Source organism: Miscanthus floridulus, chromosome 11 (genome assembly GCF_019320115.1).
Source record: "Miscanthus floridulus cultivar M001 chromosome 11, ASM1932011v1, whole genome shotgun sequence".
NCBI lineage: Eukaryota > Viridiplantae > Streptophyta > Magnoliopsida > Poales > Poaceae > Miscanthus > Miscanthus floridulus.
The window spans coordinates 67,191,038-67,205,572 of NC_089590.1; the positions used below are offsets into that span (position 1 = coordinate 67,191,038).

Sequence of the window (14,535 nt, forward strand, 5' to 3'; positions counted from 1 at the left end):
TAAATAAAGAGGGCACAGACTGTTGGTGGCGTCGCAAAGCAACCAGCTAAGCCAGCAGCGAGCAATGGAGGGCGTAATAATTGGGTTCGCCTTCTTTCTTTTTCTTGCTCAGGAGCTCTTACTGTGCGCTTCATCAGCTATTGATCGCACCCAGTTCCCTCCAGACTTCCTGTTTGGGACCTCTACCTCTGCTTACCAGGTACGCCCACACTCACCTACCTATTTCCGCAAAATAAATAGGAAGAGCATTCTTGGTCGGAGGTGCTCACAATAGAGAAAGCAGAGGTAGGTGAGTGTGGGCGTACCTGGTATTTTAATTCTTGGTCGCTGGACTGAACTCTCATGATACCATGATAGATTAAAATGGAATAAAATTGTATGCTAAAACCAGGGATATGTGTTGTATATATTCACAAAAAATGTATATGGTGTATATATATAGCCATATAGGCCAAGACCCTGAAGGGACAACAGGGAACCTATCCTAATGGAAACCATCTAACGGGTTGGATGCATCTATTCAGCTAATGAAAATATCACCAATGCCATTCTTATCTTTTCTTGCTTTCTTCATATCGAGATGCCTAGCTAGCTATTCCATAACTTTTATTGCTACTCTTATCTGACTGTCCAGATTGAAGGTGGATATTTGGAGGGTAACAAAGGCTTAAGCAATTGGGATATTTTCACCCATACGAAAGGTGAAGCATGACGATAATCTATAGGAATTAATTTAGACATAACTCCTTGATGTCAATTCATTTTTGTTCTTATTACGTCATCTCCTTTTGTTTGTTCAATCCTTTTAGGTAAAGTTGAGGATGGGACCAATGGTGATACCGCTGATGATCACTATCATCCTTATATGGTATGTATGCTACAAATTTTCCATGGCTTTTATGTTGGATGGTAATTAAGTAATCTATATAAAATGACAATCGACAGTAGTAGTTGATGATGTTCAAATGGATATTGGTATCTGTTCAACTACTTGAGACCAGAGGCATTTTTCTATACTCCAGGAAGACATTGAATTGATGCATTCCTTGGGTGTCAACTCATATCGATTTTCCATTGCATGGGCAAGGATTCTACCAAGTGAGTTTGAAAAAATATTTAGTTCATGTACTAGTCTATTGCTCTCTTACGGCATATATCGTGGTTTTGCATTGTTGTTTAGAAAAAGAAAGGTAATGTAATTCAACCCGCTTCGGGCATGTTAATCGAGATGGTGTAGCATTCTACATTGCTCTTATTGATGCTCTTCTACAAAGAGGTATTAGTTCAACAGATATATGCAATGACCACTACTTTGAAGATATGGAGTTCTGAGCTACATTTTAAATAGGCATAGAACCATTTGTGACGATATCTCATTTTGACATTCCATATGAACTGGAAAAAACGATATGGTGGATGGTTGAGCCCCGAAATTCGGTATGTCCATTTCTTTATTTGCGATAAAGATGGCTTCTAATTCTTGATTTGTTGGTTGGTCTGATTTCTAAATACTTTCTAGGAGGGACTTTGGTTACCTAGCAGATGTATGCTTCAGGATGTTTGGTGACCGAGTAAAATTTTGGATAACGTTTAATGAGCCAAATATGTGGTCAAAGCTTGGGTATATCTATGGACGGTTCCCTCCTGGTCACTGCTCTAGGCCATTTGGGAACTGTACTTTTGGAAATTCTTCAACTGAGCCATACATAGCGGGTCACAACATGGTATTGTCTCATGCAAATGTGGTCAACATTTACAAGAAAAAGTACCAGGTATGAAATACATAGAAGTAAACACATTAGGTTGTGTTACTGAAACAAAAACACCAATTAAATGAGTTACTAAAACAAAAACACCAATTAAATAAGATTGTGTAATATATATAGTTGTTGTTTGGCAGGGGAAACAAGGTGGCCGTATTGGAATTACTGTTCAATTAAGATGGTATGAACCATTCCAGAATACCCCAACAGACAACTTAGCTGTTGAGCGGGCTCTATCTTTTGGCGCTCCATGGTAATTATCTTTCTGTTATATTGATAGCCAAGAATACAAATAACACTTTATTTTCTAATAACAAGCCCTAGACATATAGTATTATTAGTTGGTTTCCAATTTTATAGTATGCCTAATTTGTTTGATTATGCCAGGTTTTTGGACCCCATAATTCTTGGCGATTACCCCTCTGCGATGCGCAAGATTTTGGGTCCAAATCTACCTGAATTCACATTGAAACAAAAGAAGATACTACAGGCATCCAAGTTGGATTTCATTGGTTTAAATCATTATTCAACATATTATTTGAAGGACTGCATCTCCTCATCATCACCATGTGAATTGGATCCATTTGATGGGGATGCCCAAATTAGTACTTCAGCAGAAAGAGATGTAATACTTATTGGTGAAAGGGTAAACATGTATTGTTGCAATATTAGTTTATTTGAAAGAAATTTCAAGTAGGGAATTGGCTAACTGCTTTAATGGTGGAGAGGCCTGGGTGCTCATCTGGGTTTGGGTAGGACTAGCTTAGGTGGTGATGCCCATCTCGTGTTTTAGTGAATGCTAAAGCAGGCAGAGTAGTAGAACTGTTGGTCATTTTTTAGAAAGAAAAGAAAACTAATTATGATTTTTGGCCAAGCTGAACAGAATTATTATTATTATTATTATTATTATTATTATTATTATTATTATTATTGTTGTTGTTGTTGTTGTTGTTGTTGTTGTTGTTGTTGTTGTTTGTTGTTGTTGTTGTTGTTGACTGTTGCAATCTTTATTCGTGCAGACAGGGTCACCATACATTAATACAGTTCCATATGGGATCGAAAAAGTGGTAATGTATTTGAAAACAAGATACAATAACACACCAATTTATGTCACCGAAAATGGTATGTCTTCTAACCATGTCTTTATTTTCTAGATGGAATAAACACTAGTTCTAAGTGAAATTATATTTTAGATGTTTCTATGGCTGTAATTTGAGTATTGACACTATCCAATAATCACACACAACACTATGTGTTAGGACATTGATAAGACCGTTACAGGTACTTTACCTTACATATTTACTCACATGACTTTAAATCATTTAGACTGAAAACATGTAAGTCATACATGATAGATCTGCATTTGGAAAATAATCTCATTAATTTGATTTTTTAAATAATATATTCTAAGAAATAATCGTCAAAATCTGCAAAAAAAAATTGGTCAAAGATACAAATCAAAGATAATGCAAAGTTAAATGTGACAAACATTTCTAATTGGAGGAGTGAGGATTTTCAGAATTAGGATTTATCGATATAAACATAAAAAAAGAAACATGGCCCAACAAACTAAGCTAGTCATTCATGGTCTAAATTCATGTGCTATAAGAATTTTACAGGTTATTCTCAAGCAAGCAATAGCAGCATGTCTGCCAATGATTTTACTAACGACACAGGAAGAGTCAGTTATCTTCAAGGCTACCTCACCTCTTTAGCCTCAGCGATAAGGTAACTGTCACAACTCTCGATCAATCTTAAACAGAAGCAATGCTTTGTGGCTTTGAGCAATGCCTTGGATGCTTTGCTGCATCTGCATGTTCTTCTTCCTTTCTTTCTGGACATTGACTAAATCACATATGCCTCTGATCTATCGACCATTTCACTCTCTGAAGGAAAGGAGCCGATGTGCGTGGTTACTTCGCGTGGTCTCTTCTTGACAACTTTGAGTGGTATTCTGGATACACACAGAGATTTGGGGTCTACTATGTCGACTACAATACACAGAAAAGGACCCCAAACTATCATCGAAATGGTACCGTGAGTTCCTCAAGGGATCACCCCTGAGAACAAGGCCCCGAAATGGAAACTCTCACTATTCTCCTCGAAAGATTAGTGATATGTAGATGTTTACCGTGGTCTAATCGTTGAGTTGGCAGGCTTGCATGTTCTCACGTCTGCTTGAGCTGCCTCAAGTACTTTGAATATGTGTGCCGTGTGTATGTGTGTGGCATCAATAAAATTATAAAAGGCAGGGAGAAAATGGGTTCTCTTAGCAACAACTCTTCATTGCCACCAAGAAGGCTAGAACTATTCTGTCTGTGTGGGAGTAGCAGGGGGAGATGAAGATGACATAGGTGTAGTCGTCACAATTGTTGCTGAAGGTTCCCTTAGAGACCTTGTCCCCTTATCATCACTGACTTTCGTTGCAGGAGAGGAAGGGCCGGGTCCGGCGTGTGAGGCCGGATCTACGCAGGAGAGGAAGGGCCGCGGTGGTGTCCGCACGAGGTTGCCGCGGCTGCAATGGGCCATGGTGGTGCGTGCAGCCGGAGGTTCGCTGGCGTCTATGCGCAGCGACGGGCGGCATGCGAAGACTTCAGCGTTTGTCACCAACTGAGCGGATCGATGCCGTCGTAGCGGCAGCCTGGGGCAGCTGCTCCGACGTCTGCCCTGGTGGCGACTAGATCTGGTGCCTTGGCAGCCAGATTCATCTCCCTGGTGGCCAGACCGGTGGCCCTATCTCGGCCCCTCAATTTGAGAGTGCTAAGTGCATCCGTATTTACGTCAGGATCATACATAAATATGCAGAAATCACAAAAATAGTATGCAGATATATAATAAAAGGTTTCGAGCTTTTATTGATATATAGAAATAAGGTCTTACAACAGTGGCCTAAGGGGCATGGTCATAAGCTAAAGACTACGGCCGTGAAACGACATTATTGATAGTCTCTAGAGCGGGATTGTTATATAGCGAAGCGGTGTCCTATTCCACGGGCAACTTGAGCGCGGCCGAAACCCTAGCCTTAATGTCATACTCCTACGAACGTATCTCCTTGCAGGACTCCTAATCTTTGTGGTACGTTTCCTCGTCGAAGTCATAGTGTTCTTCCGTGCCGAGGTCTGTGTGTCAACAACGGGTGAGTACATACGTACTCAGCAAGCCCTAACCATAGGGTGGACATAGAAGTGTATTGGTGAGTATAATTATAGGGTTGGGCCCTAGCGGAGTATTACTATTCCCACTAGTACTCGGATCAGCATCAATTCCTTACTAGTTTCATTACACATAAAAGTAAAACTAATCATAGTATCACATCCTAGCATTTACCCATTCCAAGGACGTGATTATTTGAATAGGTTTAAGTGACTCTGCAGAGGTATACAAATTTCCCCACACTATAGGTGCAACCACTGTTCGCCTAAACGGCCGTTTAGCCCGTTTACACACCGTCTAAACGGTACACAGTGGTACACCGTTTCCGTTTAATCGGTTGTTTTGACCGTTTAAAAGGCCGTTTTCCTGTTTAAACACCCGTTTTGCCTGAATAATGGGCTAAACGGTAGATGACCGACTGTTTACCGTTTAGGATAACACTAGGTGCAACCTCATCCATGATCAGTGGACGAAATAGACCTAACGAGACTTCGTACTCGAATGTATGTGACCTTAGATGTCCATATAACTCTACTACAGCTTCTTAGGGGTTGGAAACACAAAACCGGTTAGATACCAAATCCCCCAACGTGATGATACCAAATCATCACAAAAGAAAACATGACTCGAACACGGCCAAGAAAATCAAGGGCTCCAACGCGGCCAAAAACTAAAAGCTTAATGTGGAAGATCACATAGCATCCACGCCAACTGAACCATGGAAGAAAACGTATCCCCCATGTCGGCTCCTGATATTTCGTTGCCTACACCAGCCTCCTAGTAGAAATTATACTTCTATCTAACGGGGTGTGAGATCAAGCCTACCCATATAGACATGTGGTTGTACGTAATAACTCACTAGGCGAGAGGGACTACGAAACCGGTCCTTATGTGACCGAGGCGAGTATCTCCCACATGAATCCTCTCCAGGCATCCCTACCATGGTAAACTACCTCCATAGTTTACCATCACTCGCCCTATGTCAGGGTTTAGTTTCAGGTTTAGCAAATTTTAGGTTTCATTATTATCCCTAAATCTATTCATGGTATGGAACTCATAACATAACAAGATAATCATTTATCTTAATTCAACAATAATCATATCACAATGATCGAGCTCATATTCTAGGGTAATAATCTTATAGTCATGTTTTAGCATTTCAGTGGTTTAAAGCAAGATGTTAGGGAGGGGAGCTAGGACTTTCCTTGTCGCATTGTCACCTTCCGGCACTGTCTACCGAATTTGGATCCTCGTCCTCCTAACGATTATCAGTCGTTTGTCGAACGTATTGATCGAAATAAGACTACCACTAACCAAAAAAGAAAAGGCCAAAGCAAACATAGAATAATATGGTGGTACTAGGTGCAAATGATAGGGTTGGATTTAGATGAATTTTAGAGGTGCTTTCATGTGAAAAGGAGTTAGGGTTTAAAAGTTATATATTTTATAAGCTTATCCTATAGCTATTTTACTAGGTGGAATTTCATATGCATTTTCTGGTGCATGAAAATATGTGCATACTAGTGATTAAATTCCCTAATGCATCTAGTTTATTTACAAATTTTCTAAGAAATTTTTCTAAGCCAGGAAAATAGGTTTTTAACACTCTATGTATACTTGCCGGGTGCACCTAGCAATTTCCATTGTGTACCCAGTGTTGTGTATGGTGTGTGTGTATGTATGACAGGTGGTCCACCCTACCTACATCAGCGGAGACAGCGGTAGTGGCGTTATGCCCATGGGCCCACGTGTGAGAGAGAAGAAGGGGAGAGGGAGGTAACAGACGGCAACGGCGACGCCATTTCACCCCGGTCCCACCCAATAGAGAGAGAAGAAGGGGAAGAGGGGGATGGCGGTCGGACGGAGTCCATCGGCGCCTAACCAGAACAGGGAAGAGGGCTCGGGCTTGCCTGAGTGAGCTACGCCAGCGGTGTCAGCCCCTAGGGGAGGTGTCAAAGGGGTGGACGACGCTCGAGGAGGCTTGTCGTGGTCGGTGGTGGGGTCAACGGCGGCAGCGAGTGCCCAAAGCGGTGGTGGTGGCTTATCGGAGCCGGTGCAGGGGTGATGGCTTGCTGGAGTCAGTGCGGTGGCGGCGAGTGGTAAAGGGGCTCCTAACTAACCTATACTACCTAATTAACTACATGTGCGTGTGCGCGGGGGTGTAGGGAGTGCAGTGGAGGTGCCATGAGGACCAACCGAGCCTTGCGGATGGCTAGCCGGTGGCCATGGCTGCTTGGAGCGCATGGCGCACATGGATAGCGCAACACAGAGGCCTAGACTATTAACTAGCTATGGCAAAAGGAAGATGAGAAGCTCGGGGACTCACCGGTCACTCCAATCGGCCAAGGAAGCAGTGTAGAAGAAGAAGAGGGGATGTGGCGCTAATGGCGCCGATGAACTCCCAAATAGGGGGAAATCAGAAGAAAGCGGAGAGGAAGAGGGGAGAGGTGGAATTGAGGGGGATATGGTGTGTTCCCGCCCTCGGCGGAGCGGATGGTGGAGAGGGCGTGGCAAGAGCATCGCCGGCCGGGCCTATTTATAGGCCGGATAGGTCGGTGTCCCGGCAGCGAGATATTTCCCCGGTCATTCTTATCCACCACGTGCGCTCTCGGTTGACCTTGTTAGGTCACTTTGCCATAGCTAGAGCTTGCCCACGCGCACGTTGAAGTGCCTTGGCGGCTACTCCGACAGCTCGGCGCGGTGGCGACCATGGCGTCAGCGTTGACGAGTTCAAAGTGAGGGAGAAGAGGGGAGAGGAGGAGAAAAGGGGCATCGTGGGGTCCTGTGGTCGCGTCGTGTCACCATTTACCTCTGCTGGCACCCGGGTGGAGCCAGCGGGGCATTGACGCATGGCTGCGCCACGTACGGCTACCGGCCACAAGGTAGACGATGAAGCTGACTGGTGGGACCCGAGCGTCAGCGAGGCAGAGAGGGAGAAGGGAGGGGCACGGTGCGGCTGGGCTGGGGGCTGGTGGGCCAGCCCACGCTGGAGAAGGGAAGGGGAGAGGGGAGGGAGAAGAGGAGATGGGTTGCTGCTGCGGGCCGAGTGAGAGTGAGAGGGAGAGATTGAGCCCAAGTGGCTTTTCCATTTTCCTTTCCCTTTTCTATTTTCCTGATTATATATATGCATATGTTTATATGATTTGAATTTAAATTTGAATGCATGAGTATGCAAAAGTGTACCACCATAAGTTCAACAAGCAAGCAATCACTCAAGCACACCAAGTTTCACACATCAAGTTTTGTTTCCTATGTTAATTTATTTTGTAAATATTATCTATGTTGGGTATATATTCTAGTTCCTAGGCAAAGTTTTAAAAAGTTCAAATTTTTAGTGATTTTTAAACTAGGTCAAAAATTTTAGGGTGTTACACCCTATCAGTAGGTAGCACATCCGGCATGCTTCGGCTGTTCCAGCTGGTGGCTGGTAATGTAGGCATGTGGCACGGTGACCTATGGTTGGATCTTCGCTGGGTGGCAGCAATGAGGCGGCGACTGTCGCAGCAGATAGGCCGTGGCCATTACCGTGCATGGGGTTGAGGCGCCATGGTGGAAGCTTTGTCCCTCTTGGGCCGACGACTACGACGTCTCCAGGCGCCGTATTCTTCCTTAGAAGTATCCATTGAACGGTCCTCTCCACTTTGAGTGGCATGCCTTTTCTGGGTGGAAACCTTGACCTTCTGGTCAGGTGACGGCGGCGCCGGTGGCGTCACGTCCCTCCTAGGAGACTTCATTTTTGGAAGCTCGTGCTCGGCCAATCTGTAGCGGGCTGGCGGCTAGCATCGTGGTGAGGAAGGTGAAGGCCTAGTTGAGGATTCAAGTTTTGGGTGTCAATGATGGAGGAAGGTGAACAAAAGGAGGCCATTGGTGGGGGGATTGGAGGGCCTCTCATTTGTTTGGCAGTGGAGGGCGACAGGTTGGTGGGACCATACGCCAGTTATGGCCACGAAGTTGGCGATTCGGCCATGGTGGGAGGCACCCAAGGAGTTGGCGATGAGACCGATGTGGGTGGTGGTGGCCAGTAGATTTGCGTTGCTAAGGCGATCTGGCACCGGGCGGCCCCACTTAGTGGTGGTTGTTTTTGACGCAAGGAGGCATTCTGACTGGCAGCAGGAGGACATGTGTGGCACTTCTACCTTCGATGAGGCAGCTAGGTTCTAGAAGCTATGGTGTGCATGCAAGGATCTTGGTGGATGGGGTCATCTTGGCGAGCGCCAGAGACAGCTGCTCACATTTCGGTTTGGTAGCTTGCAGCAGTCTGTGGTGGCTAGCCCTGCTTGGAACAACATCTTGATAGACGACACAAGTGGATCTGATTGTGGGACGGGCACATGGCTTGTAGCGGACTATGGCAGTTAGCCCTTCTTGACAGCAGGTTACCTCGGTGTGGGACAATGTAAGTAACGACGGTGCAACCGGTGACGATGGTGTTTTTTTTCAAGATGGCTCTGCCGTTCGGTTGTTGGCGGTGCAGTGTGGTGACCGATTTGTGGTGGTTCAGAGGCGATCGAGCGTGTGTTGTGTGTTGAGTTTCGGCCTGTGTGGCTCATGTCGATGTCCCATTCCGATCATACAGAGTTGTTTTTCTCCTTCACTTGAGTTTGACTTTAGTGCGTGTTGACAGCCCAATCCAATTGATCGTAGTTGTATAGTTTTTATTTTGTCCAATCTGAGTTTTATCTTCTTTTTAATATAATCGGCAGCTCTCTTGCCTGTTTTGTTTCAGAAAAAATACTCATTCCTTGTCGCACGTCTTTCATTTTATAGATTTTGGTATTCAAAAATTGAAATACTTTTAGTTACACACGGATGATTAACACATCATCGAGATGTCAATTACTGAAGAGTTCATTGGTGAATACCATGGATAAAAGATATACCGTGAGTGCTCATCTGGAGCGACTGTGTCCTGCACCTGCTTCTGCGGCTTGACCTGCCACTGTTTCTGTGTGCGCGCGCAACATCGAAACTTCCAACACACGTTGGAACTTCCAATGGTCGGAAGTAGGTAACTTGCTTCCGACTGTGCTTAGGTTGGGCTGTACAAAGATACATCGAAACTTTTGAGGCCTATCAGAACTTTTGATGTAGCCAACTTTCAAAACTCAGCCAAGGTGCAAGTGTTGTGTTCAAGTGTCTCTCAATAGCTTTTAATTAGGTACTTTAGCACTCTATCTCCCTCGGACCAACATCATATGCATCTCTCTTTGTAGTGCGGCGTTTGATGAACTCAATTTCAAAATATAAAATTAATTTAAAGCACTTCGAGTTCAGAAACTTTTCAACCAACGAATTGTAACACCTGTGTTTTGCATCATAATAAAAACTACTAAAAATTTGAACTTTTTAAATTTTACAACAAACTAAAACTTGACTAGCTTATATGTTCTACAAAACCCTTTTGAAAATCTTTTCCAAAAAGCCTTGCATCAAAATTCACCATGTGCATTATGTTTGAATGCTTGTGTGAATCCCTAGAATTTATTTTGACACCAAATATTTCTCCTTGGCAAATCCCTCCCAAATAGTTCCCTTGACATTTTCCTTGGAAACCATCCTTGACCTCCCCTTGAAAACCATCCTTGACTTACCACAAACCATCCTTAACCTTTCCCTTGAATTATCAAACCACTCATCCTTTCAAATACCCTTGAAATTCAAATTGAAACCAAATTCAAATAAGCCTAGTTTATTTCTGGGAAAAAGAAAAAGATTACATAAATTGGAAATGTAACCCGGGCTCCATTTCCTCTCTCCTTTCCTCCTGGCCCGCGAAGCGGACCGCTTTCGCTTCCTCCTCTCCTACCCGCATGGGCCGCCACGGGCCCAGCCCGCACGCGCGCTCTCCTTCCCTCCTTCCCTTCTCTCCCACTTGGCCCGGCCCAGCCAACACGTGCCCGTCCCCTCCTCCTTTCCCTCGCTGACGCCGCGACCCGACCTGTCATCATCGTCTTCCTCCCGACGACGACGATGGGAATACCGCGTCGCGCTACCGTCGCCTCGGCCGCGATGCCACCCCTCACCCCGACGAAGCGGATAAGGATCAAGGACATCATCGGGACCCACTAAAGCATTGTGACACCGCCGCCTCCTCTCTCCCTCCGCTACCCGACACGCAGCAGCACAAGGTCATTCGACCGTTGCCACCGCCATAGCCGAGCTTGGAGTTTTCCGGCCGATCTCGGAAAAGCACGCACTATGAAATGGCCAGCTCATCGCCAGGCGAAGCTTGAGCACGTGCACAGCGAAGGATTCCGAGGCGCGCGGCGAGAAAATATCTCGCCGGCGAACCGACCTCGCCGACCTTTAAATAGGTCCGCTCGGCGAGTCCCAGCGTCAACCATCTGGATAGCGAGCTCCGCCTAGGTCTAGAACACACCTCCCCCTCATCTCCTTTCCTCCCTCTCTATTCCGAGCCTGAGCCCGATTTCCTGTAAATCGTGCACATCGGCCGCCATCGGAGCAAGCTCCACTCTCTCCCTCTTAAGTACTCCATAGGTCGATTGAGTTAGCTGGCGAGCTCCTTGACACCTCCTCCATACTTTCTGCCGTTCCGAGCCCCTCAGCCTCTCGGTGTCGTCCTAACGCTGGGAAGAGTCGCCGCCATAGCCGCTGCCTGTCGTCTACAAGGCACGGCAACAGCGCGACAAGGCTTCTACGTGCTTGCGCTGGTATCACCATCGCGCCGCGCATGCCTTTGCACCCTCGAACGACTGGCACAGGAACAAGCGCGTCTCCACGCCGCCATAGCAGCTCCGGCGAACTGTCACCGCCGCTCCAAGCACTTCCTGTCGCCAACGACCCCACCATCAGCTGCAGGATCGTCCCTCTAGCTCCGGCCACCGCGTAGCGTCAAGCGTAGGCCAAGGACGTCGCCGGCGTAACCTACTTCGGTGAACTTCCGGCCTTCGCTCTGTTTTCGCTGTCATGCCGACGCCAGCGTCGTCCGCCGTCTCTTCCCCGTCTCTCACTCTCTGTCCCGTGGGCCTGAGCCATAACGGCGTCCATGCCCGTCAGACTAGTGATGGCCCACGTGTCACCGACTTACGACACCGCCGCGCGGTCCCACTGCAGTCACCGCAGCCCACACCCTCTCTCCCCTTGGTTTTCCTGGACTCGGTTCAGGTGAACCAGAGAGAGAGCAACAAGGTTCACAGCACAGTTTAAGACCCGGTGCGCAGTACAGTACTGCCAACCGAGCCCACCAGCCGTGGCCCGCGCGTCAGTCACTCAGCCGAAGGGAAAGCGCTGGGTACACCCGATCTGTGTACACAGAGGAGTGAAAATCCATTTTCCTTACATAGAAAAATTCCCAGAAAAATTCCTAAATAAACTACGTACACTCTAGAACCTAACCAAGCTCTTTCCAACCCTTTTTCATTATCCTAATTTCTAGAAATATTTTCCAAAGAATATTCCATGTATCCTTTTCCTAATAAATCTTTGATAAATCATATCTCACCCATCCTAAGCCAAAATCCCTTGATTCTTTCACCAAAAATCTTCTAAAATCAAGCACTATCTATTTATATCCTTTGTACTATTATCTGGTGCCCATTTAAATTCTAGTTTGTTTGTTTTTTCCTTCTATTATTTAATTTAATGCTAACCCATAGTAGTATTTAATATCATATATTCGCGTATGTGTGTTCACCATGACACATACATGAATACTTGAATATATCAACACCCTCTCACGTAGGATGACATGTTACATACATAGATATACCCCGCGTATAGGACACATATACACCCGGGTATATGCCTATGTGTGGCTAACCCTTACAACCTAATTTCCCAATTCTAATTAATCCTAGTCATATACATATGCATGTCTATGTGCCACTAACCCTAGCCATAACACATACTATCTTAACCCTATCCCTTTTACTTAACCTACACCTTTCCTATACGTGCATATAAATGTATATGCATGTACCCAACTAACCAAGCCTCTCCCATGTATACTAATATGTATACATGAACCCACCTAATATAGCCGCCAAACGTCAGTGGACTTGTATAAGTCAGACAAGTCGTCTATGATGACTTGGTCAGGCTTTCTCTTACATGTTCACAATAGTGAAAGATAATAATGTGGTCTGAGTTTCGCTAGATAACCACCCCACCTTAACCTAACCTATAGAAGCCACATCATATTGGATGAAACCCATTCATCCAATCCTTACTTCAAATTGACATAATAATGATAACCTTAGATATTAACCCATCAACCAAATAGAGCCAACCCTAGGGCTGTTTCCTTTTCTTTGATTGATTATGTTTGCTTGTATGTCTTGCTTGGTGTTTTCCTTGTGTATCAACACTAGACAACGTAGAATAGAAGAAGTGGGAAAAATCCGATGGAATCCAGGAGCACAGGAATTGGAATCTTGGAATAGGGATATACTCGCCAGCGAGCGGAGGCAAGTCCTAACACCCACCTACCCTTTCCCCTCCACATAATCCACCATCCCTAAACCACTTCCCTTCCACCTCTTCACCATTACCACAATTCGCCAACTCCACCATACAACCTACCTCCTCCCACTTTCCATTAATTACCTATGAAATGGATGAGCTCTATAATATGGATGAGCTAAGGACATGAACCGTGATGATAAGTGATATGGTAAACTAAAATTTATTTCCGACTGGAGCGAGTGGGGGTATTTCACGTGGTGTGGATTACCTTGGCAGGATCGCCTGGTGAGGGTTTTTGTTGCGAGATACTCGCTTTGGTCATATAAGAACCGGTTCTTTTGTCATCTTTCCTAGCCCGATATTCGTACAACCACATGTCTATATGGGTAGCCTTAATCTCACACCCCGTTAAATAGAAGTATAATTTCTACTAGGAGGCCGGTGTTGGCAACGGATTATCAGGAGAGGACACGCATGCTGGGTGATCTTCCGTGGTCTGGTCGGCATGGATGCTATGTGATCTTCCATGTAAAATTCCTGCTGGCTGCATTCGAGCCCCTTTTATTATTATCTGGATGATGTGGTATCATCCAAATTATATATATTGGATGTTGTGTGATCATCCAAGTTGTTGTGTGTTTCTGTCTCCTGAGAAGCCGCTGTAGAATTATATGGAATTATAAGGTCGCGTACATTCGGGTACATGATCTCGTTAGACCTGTCTAAACCATGACGATGGTGTCGGACTTTGTCTATCATGTGGGGAAATGTGTAAAACCTTTACAGAGTGTATTGAATCTATTCGAATAGCCACATCCTTGAAACTGGGCAATCACTAGGATGAGGTCTCAAATGATTAGACTTCTTTTAAAAATGAAACTGGGATAATTTGGTAAGACGCATTCTACTGATCTGGTAAGTTGTAGGCAACCCCGGGAACTGGCGAGAAAGGTTAATACTCTCCTAGGGCCCAACCTCACATTATAAATAACTCTACACTCCTAACATATACACCTCCACCACCATAAACCACCTCCATCACTACCATCTCCGCAAACAAGCTCCACCATCCACCTCACCTATACCCCAAAGTTATTAGGGCTTGCTGAGTACTTTATGTACTCAATCCCCTCCATTCTATATTTTTAGGAGTGAAGCTACAAGAGTACGTACAAGGTTGGAGCTATTGAAGCCA

At 45.2% G+C, this 14,535-nt stretch overlaps 1 pseudogene; it reads left to right on the forward strand.

Annotated features, from left to right (window-relative positions):
- On the forward strand, positions 1 to 4,318 carry LOC136491096 (probable inactive beta-glucosidase 14; annotated as a pseudogene).
- The last annotated feature ends 10,217 nt before the right edge of the window (positions 4,319 to 14,535 follow it).